General features: G+C 38.6%; 1 protein-coding gene and 1 non-coding gene across 6 annotated transcripts in view; one reads left to right on the top strand and one right to left on the bottom strand.

Moving 5' to 3' along the window:
• Nucleotides 1-13,864, top strand: part of LOC145539478 (uncharacterized) — a 702,259-nt gene that overhangs the window by 165,300 nt on the left and 523,095 nt on the right. The window lies entirely within an intron of this gene.
• Nucleotides 2,841-2,912, bottom strand: TRNAA-AGC (transfer RNA alanine (anticodon AGC)). Its single transcript has one exon. It is a non-coding gene; the product is annotated as a tRNA-Ala (tRNA).

Below are 13,864 nucleotides of genomic sequence, written 5' to 3'. Positions count from 1 at the left end.
GGACAATTGAAAGGCAACAAACTATATAACCCAGAGAAAATGAACACATTCTACAAGGACATAGCTAAAACTGTCTCGTGAAGGGATTGGCTAAATGGATTCTATAATAAATAAATTGAATTAAAAAAATAACACAAATATCTATCTAGACCTAGATGTCTTGATTGTTAGATTTTATCAAATATTCAAGGAAGAATTAATCTCAGTTCTTCACAAACTGTTCTCAAAAATAGTACGGGAAGAAACACTTCCCAAATTATAAGACCAATGTTACCCTGATACTGAGACTAGAGAAAGATAACACAAGAAATTACAGAATTAAACCCTACCTGACAAAATAACGTGGAATATATAATGATGCTTCTATTGGGAAGTGAGTACCCTATGACATTCAGCTCCATAGGTAGGAAAAACAGAAGGGCCATGTTTAACAATATCACAAGAACAATAAAAATCTTCCCCAAGAAAGTCAATTTTTTTTGACGCCTCTTTTCCTAGAAGAAAAATATCGTCTCCAGTTCAAAATAGGTTTTCATAATTCAAGGAGCTCTAGAGTCTCCTTGTTACATTTTATCATTTGAGATTTGATTAAATCTGAATATTTTTACACTTATATATTCTAATCCTTTAGCTACTGAATAATCTACCTGTATCTTGCTTTCTGTTACAACAGAGAAACTGCCACTCCATCCGCACTCTAATATAGCAGCCCTGTATACATACACAATTATTATTTGACCTCCCAGTGGTGTGTGTATGTGTGATATCCTATGAATTATATACAGTATATACATAAGTAAAAAGCCTGCTCCTTTTTGAAAATTCTTTCATTGGTTGCAACACTACACTTAATGAGAAAGACATGAGATTTTCTCTAACCCTTAGTCACTCTTTCTAATGCCAGCATGCCAAAGGCTTTGGTGCCAGTATAAATCCACTAAAAATGCTGCTGAGTGCCAGTACTGTTAGCACTGTTCTGAGATCAATGATCCATGGATATTTAGAGAGAGATTGTTTTAGCATTTTCTTTTTTCTGTGCTCCTTTCTCTTTACCCTAGGCAAATGTCCCCAGTGGCTAGACAACAAACTATTTACATGAAAAGTAGTATGCTAAACTCAGCATCATCTGTGATGATAAAGACAGGGTAGTAGCTACAGATCACTTGCCCTAGGAGGAGTTCCTTCCAGAAATTTGCTTGTACCTCCTGTAAACAGAGTTCTGGTGATGTGACATATACTTACCCAGCTATAACCAAATCCCTGGACCTCCCCTGATAAATCTCAAGAAGGATTATGTCTTGTTAGTGACATTAAATCATTTAATTGAAAGGGAGTAGAGCATGCTTCATAAACTTTTGTTTCTCTAATTAAGATACTATTTTAATTAATTCAATCACTTTAAAGTTCAGGTATCATTTGCCAGTTTTCCAGGGAGTCAAAACCACATACACCAAAGGACTAATAGGATACACAGGAATCTCACTGAAGCTGAGCAAAGACTTGCTCTAAAACCATACCTACCTATTTACCTTAGATATGTGCCACTGCTTATTTGGCAATGCTACAGAAAGACAATAAGTATATCTCTTTGTGGGATTAACCTTTTTCTCCTTCAGAATCAAGTTCTCCACTGTAGATCTCTCTTATTCTGGCAGCAAATGGCAACCATATTCATTCAGCTGAGAATTTTCAAAATTTCACTTTTGTTTATTAGTGTCACCCCATCTGCATTCTTATCAAATTTTGAACCTGTCTGATGGGCATCTGGCATTTCTTGATCCTTCCGGTCTTAGCTAGCCTACTGAAATAGGTTGACCAGCTGTCTGTTTTGTTTTTTTTTCTCAATTAACATCCATTTACATAATTGAATTCAATATCTCTGATCCTTGATAATAGATAAAATCCTCCCACCATACTAGAACCACCTAGCACTGGCTTTCTCTGTTCCATTAAGGCAGGACATCTTTTCTCCTTAGATGGTCTTGGCTCCAAACAATGGACAAAAGAGATTTGATGACCTCCTGACTTGGGGCAGAAAAATCAACACTGAAGTTCTGGATTCTGTTTTACATAATTCCTTATGAGCAAAACACAGTGTATGTTTTTCCCTTTAAAGAAGGCAGCTAAACTCTTATAAGCGTGATTATTAAGTCTGAATATAAGAAGATGAAGTCAATAGTTGGAAATTCCTGTTTGATGGTATATAAAATAGATGAAGCGTTAAATAAGGTATGATATATAGCAACTGTAATCAAATGTATTTACTGTTGATAATTTTAATTAAGGAAGTTGTTAATGGAGTTGTGTATACTCAGGAAAGATTTCATGGCTTTATTTTTAGAAGCACAGACTTTCAAATTTACAAGTCATATAAATTAAATGAATCCAATGATCTACATGTAACTGAAAGCTATCCTTCCTCTTTGCAACCCCATGAACTATATAGTCCCTGGAATTCTCCAGGCCAGAATACTGGAGTGGGTAGCCTTTCCCTCCTCCAGGGGATCTACCCAACCCAGGGATTGATCCCAGGTCTCTCACATTGCAGTCAGATTCTTTACCAGACTCTTTACCAAAAAGGAAGCCCAAGAATACTGGAGTGGGTGGCCTATCCCTTCTACAGCAGATCTTCCCAACCCAGGAATCGAACCCATGTCTCCTGCATTGAAAGCAGATTCTTTACCGGCTGAGCTATCAGGGAAGCCCTAAAATTTTATTTGGCTGCCCTAGGTCTTAGTTGCAGCATGTGGAACCTAGTTCCCTGATCAGGCATCAAACCCCAGGCCCCCTGCTTTGGGAGTGCAGAGTCTTAGCCAGTGGACCACCAGGGAAGTCCAAGATGAAGGTACTGGGGATTGAACCCAGGGCCTTATGCATGCTAAGCATTTGCTCTACCACTGAGCTATACCCCCAGCTATATAAAGTAGGTGAAACATTAAATAAGTTATTATGATATATAGCAACTATAATCAAAAGTATTTACTGTTGATAATTTTAATTAAGGAAGTTGTTAATGGAGTTGTGTATATTCAGGGAAGATTTCATGGCTTTATTTTTAGAAGCACAGACTCTCAAATTTACAAGTCATATGAATTAAATGAATCCAATGATCTACATGTAATTGAAAGCCGTCCTTCCAGTGCCAAAGGATAATTTTAATTGCAAATGTTATTAAACTGTCCTTGTGAATTTATTTATGTGAACAAAGTCCCCCATAACAGTGCCAGTATTTGGTTGTTTTAATGTGTGTCATACAGTCATTAAAGGTCTCCAGAAGTTAAAATAAGTACCTTTCTCTTTTATTTATTTCTTAAAATATTGATACTCACTTCAAATTAGTTCCCTGGAAGCTTACAATGTGGGTTGGTGATGTTTTTGTCTTAATGACATCGACATTTATTTTTGTGAGGGCTTAAGTCCTTCAATAAACGGTAATCTGAGATTTTAAAGAAAAATGGATCTCCCAAGTTCAACATAGTACCTATGTATAATAGAGAGTAGAGGGACTCTGGTTTTCAGATCCATACATGTCCATCTACTTCATTTTTGCTTTTGGGTAAAATGCAAAATGATACACTCTTTAACTTGAATAATGCAGGTAACATGTTAAGAGGAAAAGCTGGAGAAAAATTCGTAGTTAGCTCTCTTTGAAATCATTGTTCATTTTCAGAAAGGTCAGAGAAGATGTGAACAAAGATTGTAATGCTGAGCTGAAGAAATCAGCCGTTTATTTATTTTTTCATTCATGTAATGTATACATATTATGTGACTGTATAAATCTTGTTTTTCATTTTCTGTCTTTTATGATGCTTTGACATCTTAGGAACTTGGCTGACTGGGAAAAGAGAGGCTCTGCCAGGGCTAGCTAATTCCTAGAGATAGCAAATTAGTCCCTTTTGAATATACTGTTCATGTGCAAACCAATGACCCAAAGTTCATATCTCTCAATCACCTTCTTTATTGAATGTTTATATGTGAAGCCAATATTCCTCTGACCTGACCTGATCAGCCCAGGACTAGGTACAAGACAACTCAAGACAGCCCCTACTGAAATTGCAGCCTGATGAAATTATTCAGACTAACCAGTTCTCATCCTGTTTACCTTGCTTTACCCATTTCTTGCCTTGAAAACCATAATCATTTTTTCCCCATACTTTTCTCTAATCCTTTCTGCCTCCTGACCAACCTTGGTACTATCCTGTGTGGCCCTGCATGACATAGCATGTTCAGTTCTCTTAGGAGCTGTAACAAACCATATTTTCAATGGCAATTAGAATACAGAGTTTTCCTCTTCCCACATTGTGAAGCTTATAGTAGTTAAAATGATATGCACTCATCCGTATACACAGGTTTCCTTTGGAAAGTTTGTGATAACAGTTGCATAATAAAAAATACACAGTGTATAAATATCCCTTGTCTCAAAGAAAGCACAAGACCTTTCTGCTCCTATCAGTAATATAACAAAATATTCTCACCTTTAGCAAAAAAATTTTATAAGAAAACTTGGAAATCATTAAAAATCAATGATCCAGAATTAAAATGGCATATATTTTTAAAAGCTTTGTTTATCTTTCCTCATTAAAAATATCTTTACAGAAAGCAGTAATCCTGGTGCTATGAATTAATAACTGCATTTTGGAGTTTCATTGCTGTTCTTGTTTTACTCGTGGTTCACCGGTTTCCTGGGCCTGTTTTGGGTACAATGCTATTTATGTACGCACTGGATTATTATCTGTCTTCAAAAGTGACAGCAAAACTCTAGGGCTTCAGGGAGCAGTGGGAAGATTGTTTGCATATAGAAAATGTAATTTTTTTTAGGAGAACAGATTCCAGACAGTATGAAAATCAGGGTCAAGAAGTAACAAGGACAAACTGATAGAAAAGTACAAGATAGGGGGGATCAAACACAATTTCTTTTAAAGTAAAACTGTGAGAAACAAACCAGTATCAGATTACTTCATTCAAATCACTTCTTCAGTTCCCAAGGGACAAGGAGCATATTTAATAACATATATGCTCAGAGAGTCCACATGGCACCCAGGAAGGAACAGGAAATTGGGACCTATGTGGATAAGGGCTGGAATTCCAGTGCTACTTTGTCAGTGCCACAGATCCATAAGCAAGTTATTTTCTTTCATTTTCTTATGCCTAAAATGGAGACTGTAATACCTACCACAGTGGATAGTTATTAGAATTAAATGAACGTGAAAGAACTTGGGTAATAGTTGGAACATGAGAAATGCCCCTTTTCTAAATGGCACATGTAGCCTAATAAGTTTGGGACCTGTCACCGCACTACAAGGGATTTCTGGTTTTATAAAACTATGGTACTGTGTTCAAGTCAATTACATGAATAAAAGTCTGGCTGTGGTTTTCAGGAGGGTCTGTATTTTAAGATCTTAGTTATAAAGTTCAGCTTAACAATGAATAATGCATATGAAGGAAGCTGCTGTATAACTCTAGAAGGCAAAATTGTGTATTGTATTTAAACATGCTTTGAATATTGAAGAGTTTTTGGTTAAGTCATGGGAAGACAATCCCAAGATAAAATATAAGAAAAGCAACTGAAATGGTCGTAAGTTTCTATTGAATTTTGGGTTCTGAAATATATGAAGGATGCTTTTTTCTTTCTTTGGTTCTGCTATAATCACCTGTGTAATGGTCTTGCCATCAATTCAGACCCTGCTGTGCTTAGAATCTCTTTCTCTCTGAGAAAACATCACTCTGATATATGCATAAAAAGTTTTGGAGGATAATTTTGTGAGCCCATTTGACTTTATCTAAGATGGGTCTCTTGAAACTTTGTCTTGCACAAGATTCATATTAGCTGCTGGAAATATGGTGCTTCATTACAATTCTGACTTGCATTTTCTTTGAAGGCAGACTAAAATTTCCAAATACGGCATCACCCAAATAAGACCCTGAGATTAAAAATCAAACTCAATGCTGTGTGTGTGTGTCTGTCTTTCTGTGACTATTTCGAATTATTTTCAACTGCTTCCCAGGTGGCTCAAAGAATTCACCTGTCAATGCAGGAGACACGGGAGATAGGGGTTCAATCCCTGTGTCGGGAATATCCCCTGGAGGAGGCAATGACCACCCACTCCAGTATTCTTGCCTGGATAATCCCGTGGAAAGAGAAGCCTGGCAGGCTACAGTCCCTGGGGTCACAAAGCGTCGACATGACTGAGCAACTGAACATGCACGCATGTACATCCTGAAAGAAACCTCAACAGTTTTGTGCTGTAAAAGTGTGTAATCTTTTGCAATACAAATTTCTACCAAGAAATTTCTTCACCAAAGTTCTTTTTCATGATGAGAGAGTCTCTTGCTGGATGGAGTAAAGAAAATGACAGGATGGCGGGAATCAGTCAAAGCTTAAAAATAAAACACGTTCAGCCACTCACTTTCACTTTCCACATGTGAGAACAAAATCTCTCCGGATTTCTGAGTTTGTTTTGATTACATTTATTCCAGTTGGGGAAAGATGTCAAATAGCAAATGTGTCAGATAAAATATCAAGTAACTGGTTTCAATGGTCTGATTCAATGTTATGCTTCTGACCTGGTTCGTATAAAATTCTAGTTCTTGCATTAATGGCTACAGAATATATACTCGGCCGACTTGCAAATTCTAGCTCCAATGCAAAGACTTCTTTTTTTCCTCAAAAAGAAGGATGAGGACAAAAGAACTGTCACTGAAAACCAACTAAGCCCCCAGGTACCCTGATGTTTAAAAGATGAACCTAACATCTTGCTTAATGCATTCTCAAGAAAGTGTCTGATTTATGGAGCTTAATGTGCACTTAAGATATATCTGATTTGCAAAGCTTTCTTGATTAAAAAGGAATCTTTTCTTGGTCTATGATGATAGGTTTGTAAAACTCAGATTACCCACTAAGTGCAGGCTTTCCAAGGAAAATATGTACTCTGTGGCAATTAAGAGCCCAGTATCACACAAAACTCATCTTATAGCCTGTCCCTCAGTAACTGTGTGGTCTCGGACAGGTTCTTACATCCTCTAAGCCTCAGTTTCTCTTTTCTAATATGAGGCTAACAATGATAACTACCTAATCGGAAGAATGTGAGGATTCAATGAAATATTGTTGCGGAAAACCTTTGCAGAGGTTCTCAACCATATTGTGGGTTCAATAAATGATAGGTGTGTTTTAGCTGTTATTAATCCAATGATGTTTTATATGTACACAGAGAGCAACCACAGGAAGGGGAGCAACCACTCAAGGAAGGAGAAGATGACCTTCCCACCTCAATTTTCTCTGCCTCATATTATCCCAAACTTTTCAGTCTTTCTCCCCCCCTCTCTCCTATCCTTTTCTCTCCAATCTCTTCTTTTAACTCTCTCATTATAATTCTCTTCTTTTTCACCCCTAATTATTTTCATTTATAATAGCTACAATCTTCTGAGGATCAAATGCTTTAGTGGTGTCATTTATATCCCTTAGAAACAATACAAATGTGGATATTATATTATTATTACTAATTTTCAAATGAGGAAATTAAGTTAAGCTTTTCCCTAGCCTAGTCATTGGCATGCTACAACCAGAATGTGAGCACCAGCTGATCTAATTCAAAAGCTTATTCTATGTTTATCATTGGACATATTTTGGTTAGTTATTTCTGCATAACAAAGTACCCTCAAACAAAATTGCTTTAAAAATCTCCCATTTAATTGGCTCATAATTCTACAGTTTAATGCTTCAAGCATGGCTCAGTGAGCTGATTCTTTTGGTCTGGGCTAGATTCGTGAAGAGAGACCCCATGTCCAAGGTAAGAGAAACCCAGGTAAGACAGTAGGCACTGAGAGAGGGGATCAGGGGGCAGACAGGCTGAACCTACAGTCACAGACAACTAGCCAATCTGATCACATGGACCAAAGCCTTGTCTAATTCAATGAAACTAAGCTATGCCATGTGGGGCCACCCAAGACGGACAGGTTATGGTGGAGAGGTCTGACAGAATGTGGTCCACTGGAGAAGGGAATGGCAAACCACTTCAGTATTCTTGCCTTGAGGACCCCATGAACAGTATGAAAAGGCAAAAAGATAGGACACTGAAAGATGAACTCCCCAGGTCAGTAGGTGCCCAATATGCTACTGGAGATCAGTGGGGAAATAAATACAGAAAGAATGAAGGAATGGAGCCAAAGCAAAAACAATACCCAGTTGTGAATGGGACTGGTGATAGAAGCAAGATTCGATGCTGTAAAGAGCAATATTGCATAGGAACCTGGAATGTTAGGTCCATGAATCAGGGCAAATTGGAAGTGGTCAAACAGGAGATGACAAGAGTGAACATCAACATTCTAGGAATCAGTGAACTAAGATGGACTGGAATGGGTGAATTTAACTCAGATGACCATAATATCTACTACTGTGGGCAGGAATCCCTTAGAAGAAATGGAGTAGCCATCATAGTCCACAAAAGAGTCTGAAATGCAGTACCTGGATGCAATCTCAAAAACGACAGAATGATCTCTTTTCATTTCCAAGGCAAACCATTCAATATCACGGTAACCAAGTCTATTTCCCAACCAGTAACGCTGAAGAAGCTGAAGTTGAACAGTTCTATGAAGACCTACAAGACCTTCTAGAACTAACACCTAAAAAAGATGTCCTTTTCATTATAGGGGACTGGAATGCAAAAGTAGGAAGTCAAGGAATACCTAGAGTAACAGGCATATTTGGCCTTGGAGTACAGAATGAAGCAGGGAAAAGGCTAATAGGGTTCTGCCAAGAGAACGCAGTGATCATAGCAAATACCCCCTTCCAACAACACAAGAGAAGACTCTACACATGGACATCACCAGATGGTCGACACTGAAATCAGACTGATTATATTCTTTGCAGCCAAAGATGGAGAAGCTCTATACAGTCAGCAAAAACAAGACCGAGAACTGACTGTGGCTCAGATCATGATTCCTTATTGCAAAATTCAACTGAAATTGAAGAAAGTGGAGAAAACCACTAGACCATTCAGGTATGACCTAAATCAAATCCCTTATGAGTATACAATAGAAGTGAGAAATATATTTAAAGGACTAGATCTGATAGACAGAATGCCTGATGAACTATGGATGGAGGTTCGTGACATTGTACAGGAGACAGGAATCAAGACCATCCCCAAGAAAAAGAAATGCAAAAAAGCAAAATGGCTGTCTGAGGAGGCCTTACAAATAGCTGTGAACAGAAGAGAAGCAAAAAGCAAAGGAGAAAAGGAAAGACATACCCATTTGAATGCAGAGTTCCAAAGAATAGCAAGGAGAGATAAGAAAGCCTTCCTCCCTGATCAATGCAAAGATATAGAGGAAAACAATAAAATGGGAAAGACTAGAGAGCTCTTCAAGAAAATTAGAGATATCAAGGGAACATTTCATGCAAAGATGGGCTCAATAAAGGACATAAATGGTAGGGACTTAACAGAAGCAGAAGATATTAAGAGGAGCTGGCAAGAATACACAGAAGAACTGTACAAAAAAGATCTTCACGACCCAGATAACCACGATGGTGTGATCACTCACTTAGAGCCAGACATCCTGGAACGTGAAGTTGAGTGGGCCTTAGGAAGCATCACTATGAACAAAGCTAGTGGAAGTGATGGAATTTCAGTTGAGCTATTTCTAATCCTGAAAGATGACGCTGTGAAAGTGCTGCACTCAATATGCTAGCAAATCTGGAAAACTCAGCACTGGCCACAGGACTGGAAAAGGTCAGTTTTCATTCCAATCCCAAAGAAAGGCAATGTCAAAGAATGCTTAAACTACTGCACAATTGTACTCATCTCACACGCTAGTAAAGTAATGCTCAAAATTCTCCAAGCCAGGCTTCAGCAATACGTGAACCATGAACTTCCAGATGTTCAAGCTGGTTTTAGAAAAGGCCGAGGAACCAGAGATCAAATTGTCAACATCCACTGAATCATCGAAAAAGCAAGACAGTACCAGAAAAAAACATCTATTTCTGACTTATTGACTATGCCAAAGCCTTTAACTGTGTGGATCACAATAAACTGTGGAAAATTCTGAAAGAGATGGGAATACCAAACCATCTGACCTGTCTCTTGAGAAATCTGTACTCAGGTCAGGAAGCAACAGTTATAACTGGACATGGAAAAACAGACTGGTTCCAAATAGGAAAAGGAGTATGTCAAGGCTGTATATTGTCACCCTGCTTATTTAACTTATATCCAGAGTACATCATGAGAAACGCTGGGCTGGAGGAAGCACAAGCTGGAATCAAGATTGCCGGGAGAAATATCAATAACCTCAGATATGCAGATGACACCACCCTTATGGCAGAAAATGAAGAAGAACTAAAGAGCCTCTTGATGAAATTTAAAAAGGAGAGTGAAAAAGTTGGCTTAAAGCTCAACATTCAAAAAACTAAGATCACAGCATCCGGTCCCATGACTTCATGGCAGATAGATGGGGAAACAGTGGAAACAGTGGCTGAGTTTATTTTTCTGGGCTCCAAGATCACTGCAGATGGTGATTGCAGCCATGAAATTAAAAGACACTTACTCCTTGGAAGGAAGGTTATGACCAACCTAGACAGCATATTAAAAAGCAGAGACATTACTTTATCAACAAAGGTCCGTCTAGTCAAGGCTATGGTTTTTCCAGTGGTCATGTATGTGAGAGTTGGACTATAAAGAAATCTGAGCGCCAAAGAATTGATGTTTTTGAACTGTGGTGTTGGAGAAGATTCTTGAGAGTCCCTTGGACTGCAAGGAGATCCAACCAGTCCATCCTAAAGGAGATCAGTCCTGGGTGTTCTTTGGAAGGACTGATGTTGAAGCTGAAACTCCAATACTTTGGCCACCTGATGCGAAGAGGTGACTCATTGGAAAAGACCCTGATGCTGGGAAGGATTGGGGGTAGGAGGAGAAGGGGAAAACGGAGCATGAGATGGCCTGATGGCATCACTAACTTGATGGACATGGGTCTGGGTAAACTCTGGGAGATGGTGATGGACAGGGAGGCCTGGTGTGCTGCGATTCATGGGGTCGCAAAGAGTTGGACACGACTGAGCAACTAAACTGAACTGAGACTCATTCAGGCAGCTGCTGTCAGCTGTGTATTGACAAGGCAGCTCTGCTGGTCTTAGAAGGCCATTCTCCTGTCTTTTCAGGTTGGGTTGTTGCAGGATGCTTTGAAACAGCCTTAACTGGAACTGCTAGTGTCTCTTCCATGCCTTCTCTCACATGCCTACAGAAGAACACTGACATGTTTGTGTTACCATGGCTAGGTTCTGGTAGAGTACTGATTTTAGACCATAAGATCTGTTGATATCTAGGTTCATAACTGGCTCCATATATTATTGTTGGCCTCATTCTATTAAAGTAAGTCACAAAACCCACATTCAAGGATTGAGGAAATAGTCTCCAACCTCTGATGAAAGGAACTGTGAAGTTCATATTGCAGAGGAAATGAGTATGGGAAGGATGAAAAATTGAGGATGTTTTTGCAATCAGTTTCCACACCAGATATTCTGGTACCTTGGTTTCTTCCCTGCACTTTGAGTGCCTAGTTTATTTTCATTTCCCTTAAATTCTGAAAAGCATGACAGGGTATCAAAGTGCTTAGTCACTCACTAATAAAAGCATCTTGTCTTTCTTAAGGGAAAGGATGCCAATTGGTTTTCAGGAGAGCAGAAAACTATGACAAAATCTCAGCTTAAGATGAGTGCCATTGAGTATCTCTAATAGTTGCATTGCAAAAAACCCAAAACAGCAAAAAAAAACAAAAAACAAAAAAAACCTTCAGGATTATTTCCTTGCCATCTGTCTTTATTTTGCTAACTGACTCTGTTGACATCCCCAGGAAGGCCATGCATGAGGTTGCAATGGAAAAAAATCCACAAAGTAATTTGCAAACACACATTTCTATTTTTTTATGGCCTAAAGAGGAATACAGTTTGGGTTGCATAGCCCTATGGCAACAGAGTGCAAAGCCATAGCAGGTACCCACTTCCAAATTTATCTTTGCCTAGAGCCCCATCTAATTTACTTTTAAGTGTATTTCACCAGGATGCCCAAAGTCAAAACGTTATTTACAGCGTGAGGCTAGCAACAGAACACACTGCATCAATTTCTGCAGAAGAAAGGAGCCCAGAAATCCATTCTCATGAAGGCAGGAAAACACAGTCCCCTTATTTACTTATTTACAGCCCTCTTCCCCCAGGAAAAGGGCTTAAGGTAGTTACACAGTTGGTTGCAAGTTAAGCCACATGTGTTTGGAAATGAGAAATCAATTCTTTTGTAACAGTTCTGCTTTGATCAAGCAGCAACTGTATGTTTAGGGAGAAGAAGGAGAAAGATTCAGCAGGTATTGATCCCAAAGTCATTATCACCCGTATTCCATGATAACAAACCAGCTTTCTGTTTCTACTCAACATTTGTTTGAATTAACCAGAGTACCCAGATAAAAAGCCTAGTAGTTCCATCTGTAGAGAATCTTAGCCTAGACCATTGAATCTGGATCTTCCAAGTACTCATTTGTTTCTCTAAATTACACTAGGATCCACATACAGACACAATTAACCAAGGAAATTCTCTTCATCATTGCCAAGTGGTTAGCGTTATATGACAAAGGAATTTCAATCTTGTCAGAGGCAAGGCTCTGAAATTGCAAAAAGCTGACTCTGAATACCAGTTTTTAAATTCTTCATTTTCAGTAGCTATTCAATAAATGTTTATTAAATTCCAGCAGAAACTTGATGGAAGTTTCACTGCACACAAAGAGGTGTGTATGATAAGTATTTTTAAATTTTCATGCTAAGAAATTTGAGTGTAGAGAGAGAGATGAGTATAATTTTCTTTATAGACTTCATTCTGACCTACAAGAAAGAACCGGTTATTAATATAAGTTCAGTAAATCGCTTGTTGAACACCAAAATGCATCAGACACAATCCTAGCTGCTATTGATCATATCAAAATGTAAAATTAGATACTATTCCTGAGCTCAGAGACTTCTCACAGTGGCTTAGAAGATATGGCAACATGAGACATAGTGCTGGTGGTAAATATCACTAGAGAAGTGGAATCCAGATACGACTGAGCTCAGAAGAGGTAACATTTGCTTCTGAGTAGGAGAGCAGAGACATTACTTTGCCAACAAAGGTCCGTCTCGTCAAAGCTATGGTTTTTCCAGTAGTCATGTACAGATGTGAGAGTTGGACTGTGTAGAAACCTGAGCGTTGATGAATTGATTCTTTTGAACTGTGGTGTTGGAGAAGACTCTTGAGAATCCCTTGGACTGCAAGGAAATGCAACCAGTCCATCCTAAAGGAAATCAGTCCTGAATATTCATTGGGAGGGCTGATGTTGAAGCTGAAACTCCAACATTTTGGCCACCTGATGAGAAGAGCTGACTCATTTGAAAAGACTCTGATGCTGGGAAAAATTGAGGGCAGGAGGAGAAGGGGACGACAGAGGATGAGATGGTTGGATGATGTCACCGACTCAATGGACATGAGTTTGAGTAAGCTCCAAGAGTTGGTGATGGACAGGGAAGCCTGATGTGCTGCAGTCCATGGGGTTGCAAAGAGTCAGACATGACTGAGTGACTGAACTGAACTGAACTGAGGAAGAACCAAGAAAGACTTCATGGCAGAGGGGTTATTTGAACATGGACATGGTTAATATCAGTATTGTCTACACTTGTTGATTGATATGGCTCTTTACATATCATGTTGTGGTGTCTTGACCTACCCAAAGTTCTCCTACTGTGTAAAGTATGGGTACTATTACTGTCTTTTTTTACTTTGGAATTTCCCTTAACTACCCATTCTTACTGTGATACATCTCTTTATAAAGAAGGTCTTAGTGGAATTGTATTTAAGTGTTG

Source organism: Giraffa tippelskirchi, chromosome 2 (assembly GCF_054371585.1).
Source record: "Giraffa tippelskirchi isolate mGirTip1 chromosome 2, T2T-mGirTip1v1.2.pri, whole genome shotgun sequence".
NCBI classification, from domain to species: Eukaryota; Metazoa; Chordata; class Mammalia; order Artiodactyla; family Giraffidae; genus Giraffa; species Giraffa tippelskirchi.
The sequence above is the reverse complement of the archived record's forward strand: the minus strand, read 5'-3'. Positions and strand labels throughout refer to the sequence as shown.